This window comes from Oncorhynchus gorbuscha, linkage group LG26 (assembly GCF_021184085.1).
Source record: "Oncorhynchus gorbuscha isolate QuinsamMale2020 ecotype Even-year linkage group LG26, OgorEven_v1.0, whole genome shotgun sequence".
Taxonomy (NCBI): Eukaryota; Metazoa; Chordata; class Actinopteri; order Salmoniformes; family Salmonidae; genus Oncorhynchus; species Oncorhynchus gorbuscha.
The window spans coordinates 26,411,963-26,426,667 of NC_060198.1; the positions used below are offsets into that span (position 1 = coordinate 26,411,963).

The window sequence follows — 14,705 nt, forward strand, 5'->3', positions numbered from 1 at the left end:
CAGGTTCCTCCTGAGAAGTAGGGACAGAAGAAACGGGAGGGATGGCAGACATTAAACACTTCACATGACAAGAAACGTTCCAGGATAGGATAGAATTACTAGACCAATTAATAGAAGGATTATGACATACTAGCCAGGGATGACCCAAAACAACAGGTGTAAACGGTGAACGGAAAATCAAAAAAGAAATAGTCTCACTGTGGTTACCAGATACTGTGAGGATTAAAGGTAGTGTCTCAAATCTGATACTGGGAAGATGACTACCATCTAAGGCGAACATGGGCGTAGGCTTATCTAACTCTCTGAAAGGAATGTCATGTTTCCGAACCCCGTCCATGAAACAACCCTCAGCCCCAGAGTCTATCAAGGCACTACATGTAGCGCCCGAACCGGTCCAGCGTAGGTGGACCGACAAAGTAGTACAGGACTTTGATGGAGAGACTTGAGTAGTTGCGCTCACCTGTAGCCCTCCGCTTACAGATGAGCTCTGGCTTTACTGGACATGAATTAACAAAATGTCCAGCAACTCCACAATAGAGGCACAGGCGGTTGGTGATCCTCCGTTCCCTCTCCTTATTCGAGATGCGAATCCCTCCCAGCTGCATGGGCTCAGTCTCAAAGCCAGAGGGGAGATGGTTGCGATGCGGAGCAGGGAAACACCGTTGATGCGAGCTCTCTTCCACGAGCCCGGTGACGAAGATCTACCCGTCGTTCTATGCGGATGGCGAGAGCAATCAAAGAGCCGTTCCACTCACTAGAGGCAGCAAGAGTGCGAAACTCAATGGAATAATCCGTTATGGACCGTTCACCCTGGCATAAGGAAGCCAGGGCCCTAGAAGCCTCCCCACCAAAAACTGAACGGTCAAAAACCTGAATCATCTCTCTTTAAAGTTCTGGAAATCGTTAGAGCAAACAGCCCTTGCCTCCCAGATAGCTGTGCCCCATTCTCGAGCCCGGCCAGTAAGGAGTGAAATGACGTAAGCAACCCGAGCTCTCTCTCTAGAGTATGTGTTGGGTTGGAGAGAGAACACAATCTCACACTGCGTGAGAAAGGAGCGGCATTCAGTGGGCTGCCCGGAGTAGCAAGGTGGGTTATTAACCCTAGGTTCTGGAGGCTCGGCAGGCCAGGAAGTAACAGGTGGCACGAGACGTAGACTCTGGAACTGTCCAGAGAGGTCGGAAACCTGAGCAGCCAGGTTTTCCACGGCCTGGCGAGCAGCAGACAATTCCTGCTCGTGTCTGCCGAGCATGGCTCCTTGGATCTCGACGGCAGTGTAACGAGCGTCTGAAGTCGCTGGGTCCATTCCTTGGTCGGTTCCTTCTGTCATGCAGGTGAAAGAGGACCCAAACGCGACTTAACAGAAACAGAGTTTATTAATGTTCAAAACGGAATAACTGAAATCCTCTAGATTTGTAGAGGGGAAAACAACTGGAGAAGCGGCCACAGACTGCAGGTCGCTTCGGGTAGGCGCAGGCCGTAGTCGACTGAGACACCTGCTCACACGCAGCGTCTGATGAAGGCACAAAACACGACAGGACAGGGTGATACACAATCACGGCAAAAAAACACGACAGGACAGGGCGAAACGCAATCACAGCATGGTGAATACAATACAAGGAACCGACGGCACAGGAACGGATCACAAAGGAATAAATAGGGACTCTAATCAGGGGAAAGGATCGGGAACAGGTGTGGGAAGACTAAATGATGATTAGGGGAATAGGAACAGCTGGGAGCAGGAACGGAACGACAGAGAGAAGAGAGAGCGAGAGAGTGAGAGAGGGAGGGGGAGAGAGAGGGATAGAACCAAACAAGACCAGCAGAGGGAAACGAATAGCATGGGGAGCACAGGGACAAGACATGACAATAAATGACAAACATGACAGTATAACAATAAATGTATTTATGCGGTACTTAAAGCACACGGCTATTGCATTGTTATTGCATTGAAATCATTACTTGGTCAAAGTGACATTATTTGTTGTATTTAATACATGCACGCAGACTCTTTTCCATAGACTACAGAAATGTGTTCATTCATCACCTGTAAGAGAAACAGCCATGCAGTCATTAGGCAAGCAAAACACCATGATCAGCTCCTGGCTGCAAAACCAACAGTGCCCTCATCTGGCTGATCTTTCACAGCAGCTACAATGATGTTTCAACTAAATTGTGATATCTCTTTTTCATTCACAATCATGTTCCTCATCCTAAAGTAGTAAGTATTACATTCTGTTTCAACTCAGCACAATTAACAAGACACTTTTTAGAGTTGGGTCAAGCCAACATTTGGCCGATCCTTGCTAATGACTTTTGAATAGGCCGAGCTTAAAGTCACACCCATTTGACAGTAAAACAATAACTGAACAAAATCTCCTCCGCCTGAACGAATTCTAATGAACCTTTACAGCCGCCATTGTCTTATGTCAGATCGCGTTACTCGTAGGTGACGCTCGGCCCTCCACCGAGACAGATCAGTGCAGGCGGAATCGACGCGCTGTGTCTGGCGTAAGGCAGTGTACAGCCAGCCGCACCATATCAAATACGACCTATTGTATCAGAGCAAGCACTGTTCATAATAGTGCAGTTATGTCTAACTGAACACGATGCAAACAATTCTGTGGGTATAACTCATTGATATATGGAAGCAGCTTGGACACTTTTACAAGGTCTTGGACTATGACAGTCATGAGTCATGCTGTATGTATTTGGCTGAAGCCAGTGGCTGATTGTAGATGAGACCCAGATGATCATTTTTCTGCTGGTTAGAGTTTCCTGTGTGAATTAATGAAATAGGACATTCCTATTAGTCATGGCCCACATCACTTCACACACGCGCGAGCTCACACATATGCACGCTCACACGCACACAGCCCATCCCTGCCACGCCACACAAATCAGAAAACTAGAAATGATGCCACAACAACAAGGCACACATTGGCCAAGCCGCCGAGATGACTCGCTCCTTTTCATGGACGGTGCCATGGAAACACGGAGAAGGGAAGTAAAACTGGACACCGTTTCCCCGATGATAAAGGAGTGCTGAAGAAAGGAGGTCAGGCAGGGAGCCCCGAGGTTGGGTAAGGGGCACACAATTTTCTCTACCAATTACAGTAAACAGGGAATAGGCAGCAGACCAGAGACAGAGGTACTTCACTGACTGATGGATGGATGATGGAGGATTTTCACTTCTTCCAATAACTACCCCCGTCAATTCATTTCACAACTTCAATGTGATTGTGTGTGTGTTATTCTCACTGAAAACCCAGTGCTGGTGTGGTCTGGATCCAGTGTCCTGCCCATATAAACTCTCCTTTGCTAATTTTGCTGTGTGTGTTGCTCTAAGATACTGTGTCATTTGCAGAGAGGTTTTCTTGAAGAGGACAAAGCTCTCTGCTTGTCCTCTCGGTGTTTGTGTGTGGGTGTTTTCTAAAGCAGAAGGATTTTTACAGTAATGTGTGAGGCCTATATTGTTCCCGAGTACTCTGATGTGTGTGTGTGTTTGTAAGTGTGTGTGTGAGAATATGAATGTCTGTGTAAGTGTGTGTATGTGCTATTGAGTTGTATCCAGTGTGATGGACCCAGAATACTCTCCAGTAAACACCCTCCTCCCTCTCTCCATGTACGTGGTGTTCCTCTACACAGTATTATGAATGAGAACGGGGTCGAAACATAATGTGATTAGGTTCAATCCTTCTTCCAGGTCAAGGGGAGGGATGGAGAGAGGGAGGATGGGGGGAAGGTATATCTGGAGTGCAGGCAGCCGGGTTTGGAAGGGGGTATTGCTGAGCCCCCCCCCCCCCCCCCCCACAGCTGGCCTTTAGAGGGCATGCTCTGCCACCTTCCCGTGCTCGGCCCCGGGGCCATCCAGGCCGGGCCAGAACTCCAGGTTGCGGCGCAGGGAGGTGAGCACCTGTACCTGCAGGTTGGAGACGGGCTCTGGGGAGGCGGCCAGGGCGGCCGTGGCCATTGTGCGGTTGAGGAGGGGGTTGGGGGGGTTACTGCTGGGGGGGGTGCGTGGCCTTCCAGTAGGCCTCCAGGTAGTCAGCCAGATGCTCACAGGCGTCCTCCAGCTGGTTCTCATCCAGGATGATGTCAAACAGCTCCTACGTACAACACAGAGGGACATGATGTTAGTGTCTCACCTTTCAACTTCAGAGATTCAGCCAACTACCTAAAAGGGCATTAATTTCAATGTTAAGCCAATGCCATTGTTCAGACTGGTCATTGTGAATTAATTTGTTCAGGGCAAACAGCATGTAAGAAGATGTGCCTTTCGGGCCACAGAATCCAAGGTCACAGACAGACACTCACAGGGGGGCACTGGGCCAGCTTGTCTGCTGCCACCATCTGCACGTTCAGGTGTTTAGCCTGGGACTTCCCCCGGGATTTAATGAGCCTCTGGAGGACCTGAAGGGAAACAGGCAACAACATACCGCTGGTCACTGACAGAGATGTCACATCTACAGACATGTCAGTCACATACATGCCATCTCAGTAGGAAGTGATAGAGGAAGTCAATCGACCACAAAGTCATTCCGCTCAGAGGGTACCTTCGGTGATGCTATTTTGATGTAGACGATGATAGGAGCCAGGGAGGTCTTAGCCAGCTGAGAGGGGTGGTTAATGGTGTCTGCGTCTAGGGCAACCAGCTGCAGGGTGCGGGCCAGCTCAAAGATACGCTCAATTTCACTCTGCACCTCCGCTATGTGGTAGAGAACAACATGGAAATGCAATAAGTAACAGGGTGTAGTAGGTGTCTGAACACACAGAGTATACAACTTGAATTGGTGGTCAAATCCCAATTCTGTCCACATTTAAATCCCTTCTGGAGGAGACAGGAGATCAGTGTGACTATTGCCACTTTGCTAACTCATATTTCACACACTTACCATTTAAAAATAAAAGAAAAAACAGGATACACACAAGCACATGCAAACGTGGCATGTTAACACTGTATCATGCATGTCAACATTTTGGCAAAAGGTTTGGTGCATGTGAAACAGAACCCATCATACTAGATGGTCCATTTACACACCGCTAAATGGAACATTGGGGGCATTCTCATTCTGTTGCCACATTCCAACGAGCAGTGACTGATGTTTTGCACAGCTAAATGTGATCTCTCTGACACAGGTTTTTATATCGACTCACACTCGGGACGGAAGGAGGCGTGTGAGAATGAGATGCCTCCTGGCAGCACTTGATGTACTGTTCTGAACACATCGATGAATACAATAATCGCAAAGTGATGAAGTGTAACTACAGTCGCTGTTAGAGCCATCAGGCATTGCAAACGTTCTCCTTTTGGGTACGTATGGGAGGGGGGGTTGTTCCAGCCACAATGACATAACAGGGGACAGGTCATCCGAAGGGGGCCTGCGGGCTGCAGACGGTCTCCCTCCGAAGGGCTGAGGTAGAAAGGGAATTAAACCTGCAGGCGGAAGGCAGCGACCAGAGGCTGCACAGAGAGATAAGGGAAATGAACTTGACCTAAAATGATGAAAACCTAGCAACCTGTCCTAGTTTCTATTAACCTGCAAATGTCCTCTATTTACACTGCATCTCTGTGAAGAATGTGTTTCCCTGTATCAGAGATTGGTAGTAAACAATGATGTACGGTATATAAACTGGTGAATATATGAACGTCTAATTGTGTATGCGTACAGGCTCTTTGTAAGTAAAGTGTTATTACATGTTGCTTTACAGTAGGGTCCCTGATTCTGGGTCACAGGGTGGGAGGCAATGGAGGATGGAGGGGGGGAGTATCAGTTTCCCCTGTACACTCATCCCTGACTACAGTTGTCCCCCCCCAGCCCCCCCCTATCACATTTCCCCTGAACCTCAGACAGACAGACAGGCAGACAGCAGGCAGATGCTCAGCTGAGCAGCCTAGAGCCACCAGAGCCAACCAGCCAACTCATTCGGCTGTGTAATTAGTCTACTCTTTCCAAGCCTTAGTTCAAGTTGTTTTATTACTGCAAGCAACAGGCTTTCACAAACATGTGTGAGGAACAGACAGGCAGACAGATGCATGAGGGATGAGTGTATGAGGGGATGAGGAGAGTAGTGAGAGACAGACAGGGGAGGAGGTCAGAGGGGAAAAAAAGCTCTCGGTTGTTTTCCTCGTGGGGTTGAGAGCATACGTACCCAGCACGTCTGAGAGACGTAGAGCGAGTGGAGGGAAGGAGAGTGGTGGGAGAGAGGGACAGGTGGGTGGAGGGTAGGAAAAGACAGGATGGAGAAAGAGAAGAGGCCAGGTCAGAGAAGGACAATGAGTAATAAAGCTAGAAGGCTGACAGCCCTTTCAGGGTTGTCAGGCTACACTGCCCCTCTCTGCTCAGCTAGCCTCTCCTCTAGAGGAGCCTTCCTGTTCTGTGCTTAGCCCTACTCACTGATATTGAAGACGATCCACGCCAAATGGAATGGATTGATGACCTTCTAAGTAAAAACATTTGTGTAATTCAATTCCATTTCAATTCAATGGTTGAATGGGCGACTAGGAGGCTCCCTACTGCATGTTGTCAATAGATGCTAACATCCAATCAACCAATAATCCCTGACCTTTTGCTGACCAGGTAGCTATTACCAACAGAAACAATACTTTTAAATATCTCTCTCCCAATACTCGGAGACAGGTAAACACCAGTCTTTGTCCAAGTACAAACTGGTATTTCATTTAGAATCGGGCAGGTCATCAGCAGGATCAAATACTTACACAAGCTAAGATGGATATATGAAAACACTGATCGTGAAAGGTAACAACACAATAGTCCAACGGATGATAAGAAACATGAACTAACAAAGCTTTTTGACATGTATCAAGTGGGTGTGTGTAGGAAAGGCACAGAGCCAGTCCTGGCGCTTATTGCGATCAATGGTTTTCTTTTAGGTACAAAGATGACTTGCCCTACAAGGTCCTGTCTTACCCAGGCTGGAGCGGGTGCTGGAGCGCTCGATGATGGTGTGTTTACTGGGGTTGTTGAGGACCGAGCGCTTGGCAAGGGAGATGTCTGCTGTCACCCGGGTGATGGATATCCTGGAAGAAACATTATCAACCAATCAGGGCTGAGAACTGGAAAAGTCTTAAAGCAGGTTAAACTAAATAACTAAGTTGAAGACATTTTCAACCTTTACTAAATATGGTCAATATTTCAGTCAGGTTCTCTGGCTGGCCTGAAACTCACCTGCCCTCAAACTTGTGCTTGAGAAAGTCAAAGAGAGCCTTTTGCATCATGTCAGTCACCTGGTGGGAGACGAGGGTAAGAACAACCGAGGTGTGGGGATATGACCGGTATAATAAACCATGAAGACAGTTGGGGAGATTGAGCTACACGGTAGCCTTACCTCGTAGCCCTTCAGTGACGGCCCCACTAGAATGATGGGTCTCATGGAGGGGACCACGTCGTACGGCGGGACATGCTCCATCTGAGCCAGACAGGAGAGCACCAAGAGAGGGGTGAGACACTATAACATCTGTGTCTGAACACAGACACGCACGCGAACAGAGCTCACGCATACTCCGAGACGCACAATCTACAGCCACTTTGTACGCACGCGTCTGGAGCTACACAAGCGACTTCCACAGAAACACACACACACAAATCAACATTATGTCAACACCAACTCTTCCTCTCTCTCTGTACAGTAGACTACAGTCAGAATGATATGTAATGCATTTCAGACAGAGGCCATTTATTATCTTGGAGAGGGTAAAAGACCAAGCTCAACAATCTTCACAGAAAGCACTAATTTTCCATATCTCAGTCTGCTCTCCCAGTCATAGCAAATGAAATAAACCATAATCAAATTGGATCAGAATGAGCTACGGAGAGTGGTAAGGGCCATTATTGATAATAATATATATATAGAAACAATCTCAGGAGCTTTCGTGCAGCCAAAGGCTCATGTGACTGCAGTTCCAGTCGAAGATAACACTCTCTCTCCTACTCTCTCGTAGTATGTATCTGTGTGTGGTGGACCCCTCTTGCTTTAGAGAAAGAAGCCAGATAGACACCGAGCCAAATGTTTTTTTAGGCCCCAGAGAAAAATGGACAACAAGCACACCTACTAAACCTACAAAAAGATACCCCTCATTTTGAACCAACATACAGAGAACGTATTTCAGACACTTACTCAAACACTCGAATCACATTGAAAATGGAAACATACACAGCACTCTTACGCAAAACACCCACACCCAGTCAATCAATATTCCAACAAGTAAAACAAATGCATACATATACATTTCGTCAATATGAATCATGAGAAGCATCTGGCCGACAACGCATCTATAAGCATCTGTTCTGTTATAGAAAGCGCCCCGTTTTGGAGTGACAGGTGAGGGGAGAACACTAAGTAAACCCCTCCCATGGTCTATCCAGTAACAGATAGGCAGGCATTAGGAGAATACAGATGAAGGATCTTCATTTGACCTATATTGTCACGGCAAAAATAATCCCGCAGCAACAGGTTTTGAACGTTTAGTCCATAGTGTTGGTTGATCCGTGGTTAGGCCATTAAAAGTGCAATACTGTTAATATAACGGTGTGTTTGTGTGGGTTTTCAGTAAATGTATGTAAATCACGAAGCTCATTTGCATTTCCTGCAGGACAATTCTCAGCAACAAAAAGTGATCACATTAAGATCCTACACCCGTAGGGTGCTAGTGTGTATTCGGTGTCCGCTCTCTGTATTCCCAGCACGCCTTCTCCTCTGTATTCCATGCAACACTTTAGTGCACTGAGAGCAGTAGCAAAGAGGCTTGAAGAGCTCTCCTCCACTAAAGGTACGTTACGTTACATAAAGCCACACCTCCACGACCAGGCAGTGGACTCAGTTCACCCCATTACAAATTCACTACATCTAAAAATACACTTAAGAACCTTTCCAAATGGTGCTCATCACTAGAGGTGCAGTGCTGGGGGAAGTGTACTGCGTATCGCCATTCATCTCTCTCTTTCTGAATGACATGAACTTTCACGTAATCTATAGAGAGTGTTTTTGCTATTGGAGGACAAAGCGTGCCTCTGCCTCCACAGTCTCCTGTATCTACGGGATCAAAGCTGTGTTGACAGCTCTGAGATAGCGAGGGATAACGAGGCGGGCTGATGACAGGCTGTCAGGCTGTCAGTCAAAGCAGCCGTCCTGAATGGGCATGAAAACACATCAGGGAACATTAACGTTCACCAGAAGTGTGAGTGACAGGGGCCGTGACACGACTGCACCTGCTTACTGTTTACCCAATCAGCTCTGACTGCATGCTTACAGCCCGTGTTTACCCAATCAGCTCTGACTGCTTACTGACAGCCCGTGTTTACCCAATCAGCTCTGACTGCTTACTGACAGCCCGTGTTTACCCAATCAGCTCTGACTGCTTACTGACAGCCCTTGTTTACCCAATCAGCTCTGACTGCTTACTGACAGCCCGTGTTTACCCAATCAGCTCTGACTGCTTACTGACAGCCCGTGTTTACCCAATCAGCTCTGACTGCTTACTGGCAGCCCGTGTTTACCCAATCAGCTCTGACTGCTTACCGGCAGCCCGTGTTTACCCAATCAGCTCTGACTGCTTACCGGCAGCCCGTGTTTACCCAATCAGCTCTGACTGCACACCGGCAGCCCGTGTTTACCCAATCAGCTCTGACTGCTTACTGACAGCCCGTGTTTACCCAATCAGCTCTAACTGCATACTGACAGCCCGTGTTTACCCAATCAGCTCTGACTGCATGCTGACAGCCCGTGTTTACCCAATCAGCTCTGACTGCATGCTGACAGCCCGTGTTTACCCAATCAGCTCTGACTGCATGCTGACAGCCCGTGTTTACCCAATCAGCTCTGACTGCATACTGACAGCCCGTGTTTACCCAATCAGCTCTGACTGCATACTGACAGCCCGTGTTTACCCAATCAGTTCTGAAGACAGAGACAAATGGAAGCCCTGCTTGCATTTGGGGGTGGAACTAACATTTCCCTTCCTACAATTCCTCTCTATAATTTCTAATTTTCCATAATTTATTAATTGATCATTTTGGAACACAATATCCCTGGGGACAACTGCAACACGGAAATCTTCTTCTTGGGGCATAAGTGAGGAAATGTTCAAATCCAGTCACCTCCCACTCTCTCTAGCATAAGCTGACATGAGAGCAGACTGAGGAACATGGAGAGACAACAGAGAGGAAGAAGAGGAGGAGGAGGAGGCAGAACAGAAGGTAAAGGTCAATTAAAGGTCAGCACCGACTCACCGACTTCTGTTTCTGTTTAGCCGGACCACCTACAGTATCATTCCGCACACAACCCCCACGAGAAGACAGAGCAAAAGGGACAAAAAGCACAAAAGACAGAGGACGTGTTGTTATTGACAGGTGACGGTTAGTTGGGAATTGGGAGTGGAGCTGTTCAATAGGACAGCAGAGACCACACCCACTGTAGTCTGATCGATAATGACATCTATTGTTTCAGGTTGCACCACCGACGAATATTCATACATTGCTTTTGCATCGGCGAATGTATGAACGTGGTCAGGTTTCGTCTTTAGCTCAGCTCAACCCCTCCCCCAGTTGGCCAGCGCAGAAACACACAGGCAAACAGAACTCAACGTCACCGTGGTGACCAGAGACTGAGGGGCCAATCGGGATTAGGGAGTCAGACAGGCGCTGGCTAGCGGCGGGAACGGTGGGTCAGTTGAGTGCAGTAAGTCGGAGACGGTAAGGGTAAGAGGGGCTAGTGAGGACAGACAGAGGTTATTAAAGCCTAGGACTGGGCCATAGCTTCGTGCAGAAGGGGGGTTTGGTTGAAGGGAGGTGGGGAGGGGAAGCAGCCGTGGTGCCTGAGTCCCCAGGAGGGCTTTACCTTCTTAAAGAAGGGCAGGCGGTGGATTTGGCCCTGGGGGGAGGTGACGCTGCCTGCGCTGCCCTTGGGGGAGCGAGGGTCACCCTGGGGCTCAGGGGGCTCCTCGGCATCCAGGTCCAGGGGGTCAAGGTCAAAAGCCATCGTGGACATGTCCACATGAGCTGACGGGTGGGGTAGAGAGAGAGAGAGAGAGAGAGAGAGAGAGAGAGAGAGAGAGAGAGAGAGAGAGAGAGAGAGAGAGAGAGAGAGAGAGAGAGAGAGAGAGAGAGAGAGAGAGAGAGAGAGAATATCGAGCAATAGTGAAAAGAGGAAGAAAAAGTAGAGATGTATACAGAGAAATGAGGAAAGAGGAAAAAAGGGAGGACAAGAAAGGCAATCAAAAGCAGAGAGAAGGCCAGACACAGATCTGAGATCGAGAAATGGGAGAAATGACAGAGTTCTGAACCAGAAGTAACAGTGCTGAAATAAAAGTCAATAGGTGACTAAGTAAAGAATAAATGCTTTTGGTCACGACGAAGTCAGTGCATGAGCAGGTCAGAAAAACAGTGGTCGCAAACAGAACAGTGAGTAAGAGAGAGATGCAGAGAAAGGAGGTGGAAGTGCGAGCTATTCACTGCTGAAGAAGAAGGTGGCGGAGACGAGAAAAAGAGAGAGAGAGCAGAGAGAGCAGAGAAGAAGAGGTGCTAGGAGGTGGAGGCAGAAAAGGGGGTGTAGCTGCCCTGAGGAGGGTTTGCTGTGTGCTGGGACTGGTTAAGGTGGTGAGGGCTCTGTGTTTTGGATGTGGGTAGGGGTGTTTTAAGCTGGCACAGCCAGGCAGGAAGAAGGGTTTGGTATATCAGTTCAAGTACAACAAATAGGCTTGATAAAGAGAACCATACTATAACTGTCATGTACTAATGTAACACATCCATCAACGGAGAAGCAACGTGTCTGATCTCGTCCGTCTGTCTTCAATTCAATTATTCAATTCAATGAATTCACTCCCAGGCGGCTCTTATCTAATAAAAACATGTATATATTTCTGTCAATCTTTCCTTCGGTCTCTATGCCAGTCTATTTATTTCCCTCAGTGACTCGTACTGTCTATCCAGCAGCGTGACTGAACTGAACTATCCCGTTGCTGCCCGGTGCCAACACTTTAAGGTGTGGGCTGCGTCTCAAATTGGGAATCAAAGTGCATTATCTTTGACCAGGGCCCATAAGGCTTTGGTCAAAACTAGCGCACTATGCAGGGTATAGGGTGCCATTTGGAACGCGGGCCTGGTCTGGCCAAGCGTAGTGATCAGATTTGACGAGAGGAGCGCTTATATCCTCAGCTGTGTTTCAGGCTGGTCCTGTTAGCCATGCTAATGACAAACCTGCTATAGGACCCCTCTCTTTCTCTCCGTCTGGCTCTCACTCCAGCAGCACCAGCACCCACCCAGATGCTCCCCTCCACACTGCAGATATCTCATTCGTCATGGATCACTAACTATCCAACTCAAATCTGCACGAAATATTAGCGACAGGCCGCGGCAGAGGGCTATATCTATAGCTATCGTGTGTGTCTCTTCTAGCCAGCCGAGCTGTGAAGATGACCCCCTACCCCTGACCGTACCTGTGCCAGGAGGGGTGGGCCTGCGTGTTCCCGTGGCAACGTCCAGGCTGGAGCTGCCACCAGATTTGCTGTAAGAGGGAGGAGGAGAGAACAATGAGTGGATGGTTACTGGTAGGTGAAAGTTGAAGTGGATTGAAAAAAAATGTCATTGAAAATAAATGTAACTTTTCCCATTTTTAATTGTGAAGTAGTGACTGTTGTGAAGTGGTGATTGGGTGATCATTGTACTGTATTATGTTGCATGCATTGTGGAAGCTAATTGGATAACAGGGTTGGCTCAATTCAAATTGAAGGCAGTAAATTTAGAAAGTATTTAGGGCATTTATTTTCAATGACTTATCAATAAACTGACAAGTAGATGCTACTTATTTCAAAAGTTTTTTAAAAATTATAATAATTCAATTCAAATTACTATCTGAATTTACTGCCTTCAATTCGAATTGAGCCCAACCCTGTTGGATAACAGCTCTGACATGACGGTAGCTGACAGGTCTACGTTGCTGTAAAGTGACTGGGTGATGGGTGCCAGGGGACATGGGTGTGGGCAGCAGCCAGTACCTGGAGCTGAGGCGGTTCTGTCTCATCTTCTGCTCCTGCAGTAGCCTGGTGTTCTCCAGTTTGACTGGGCTGGGGATGAACCCCACCTCACAGCCCTCCTTCACCAGACGCCCAATCCACCAGTCATTATTGTACTTCTGCACAGAGCACACGGACAGACAGACAGACAGACACGTAAATGCTACCCAATAATACACACACCAGTCTTCTCCTCCTCCCTCGCAGAGCCCCTGCTGTGTGTTGCCAAGGCAACCGCCGCCGCCATCGTAGCTTGCTTATCGACACATCAATCAGATATAAATATAGAACCGGATGTTTATATTATAACAAAATGCCACTTCACCATATCCCACTGTCTTCGTAAAGCTCCAGGGGACGGGGACTAAATCATCTTCAGAAATGATCTAACAATAAGAAATAAGAAGGCCCAGTGTTGTTTACGCAGCTCCGGTACCTCTTTGATGTGTAGGAAGTCTTTGGCTTCAAAGGAGATGGCCATGCCCTGCACTGGGACGTCGTCGTTGGGCCCAGAGTTGTATCCCACATTCGTCCGCACAGCAAAGGCCACCGGTTTGGTCTGGAGGGGTTGAAGCAAGAAAGAGAAAGCCGAAAGAAAGAATGAATGAGAACGGAGGATAAGAATGATGAATGACATGAGGGCGATAGAGCGGACGAGACGGGGGTGAGATATTACTCAACTTGTCATGTCGCGCGATGTCTATAATGTCACAAAGACTGTTATTGAATGTTAATTGGCTAGAAAGACAGGCTATAATATGTGTTAACCGTGTACCTAAAACATCAAGGTGACACTGTTAGCGAGATTAGTCAGGTGTATAGTTAGGGTCAGGGCGAATGGTTAAAGACCGTGCTGTTCTGTATGGCTGTATGGGGTACTGTATAACAAAAGGACAGGGCCACAGGGAAGGGCCATGGTGACCTCTGACCTTAGCTTTCTCGAGGGTGGCCAAGGCCTGTAGGTCTGCCTCCTTCCTCAGTGCCTCTGGGTCCTCCTCCAGGGACACATCTGAGTCCGACGGCCGGCTGGTATAGGAGTCGGCAGAGCCCTGCAACACACACACACACACACACACACACACACACACACACACACACACACACACACACACACACACACACACACACACACACACACACACACACACACACACACACACACACACACACACACACACACACACACACACACACACACACACACACACACACACAGGGACAGAGTAAGGAAGTGAGAGTAAGCTAGTGTGTGTTTATGTGTGGGAGAGAGAAAGAAAGAGGGCAGAGAGAGAGGAGGTATAGAGAGAAGGAAAGAAGGAGAATGTGGGAGATGGTGGCATGGTCATTTTTTTCTAGCGTGCTGTATGTTTGTTCAAACGTGTGTGTGTATGTTTGTTCGAGCAGGGGTGTGTGTGTGTGTGTGTGTGTGTGTACACAAGCGTATTCTATGGCATGACCACACGTCCTTGAATAAAAACCCCTGTGCCTGTAAAGGCAATAAAGACAGCAGTACTACTGGAACCACACACACATACACACACACACGTCCCCATAACAACACCAACAGACAGACAGGGGGGAGAGAAATTAGTGGAATGTAGAGGTGTGTGTGGAATAACACAATCAAGGCCTTGTGCCCAACGTGGTAATCTGGGATCTCTCTCCCTCTCTGCTTTA

General features: G+C 48.0%; 1 pseudogene; it reads right to left on the reverse strand.

Annotated features, from left to right (window-relative positions):
* The window catches only part of LOC124015328, a 38,720-nt pseudogene that overhangs the window by 3,745 nt on the left and 20,270 nt on the right, over nucleotides 1-14,705 (reverse strand).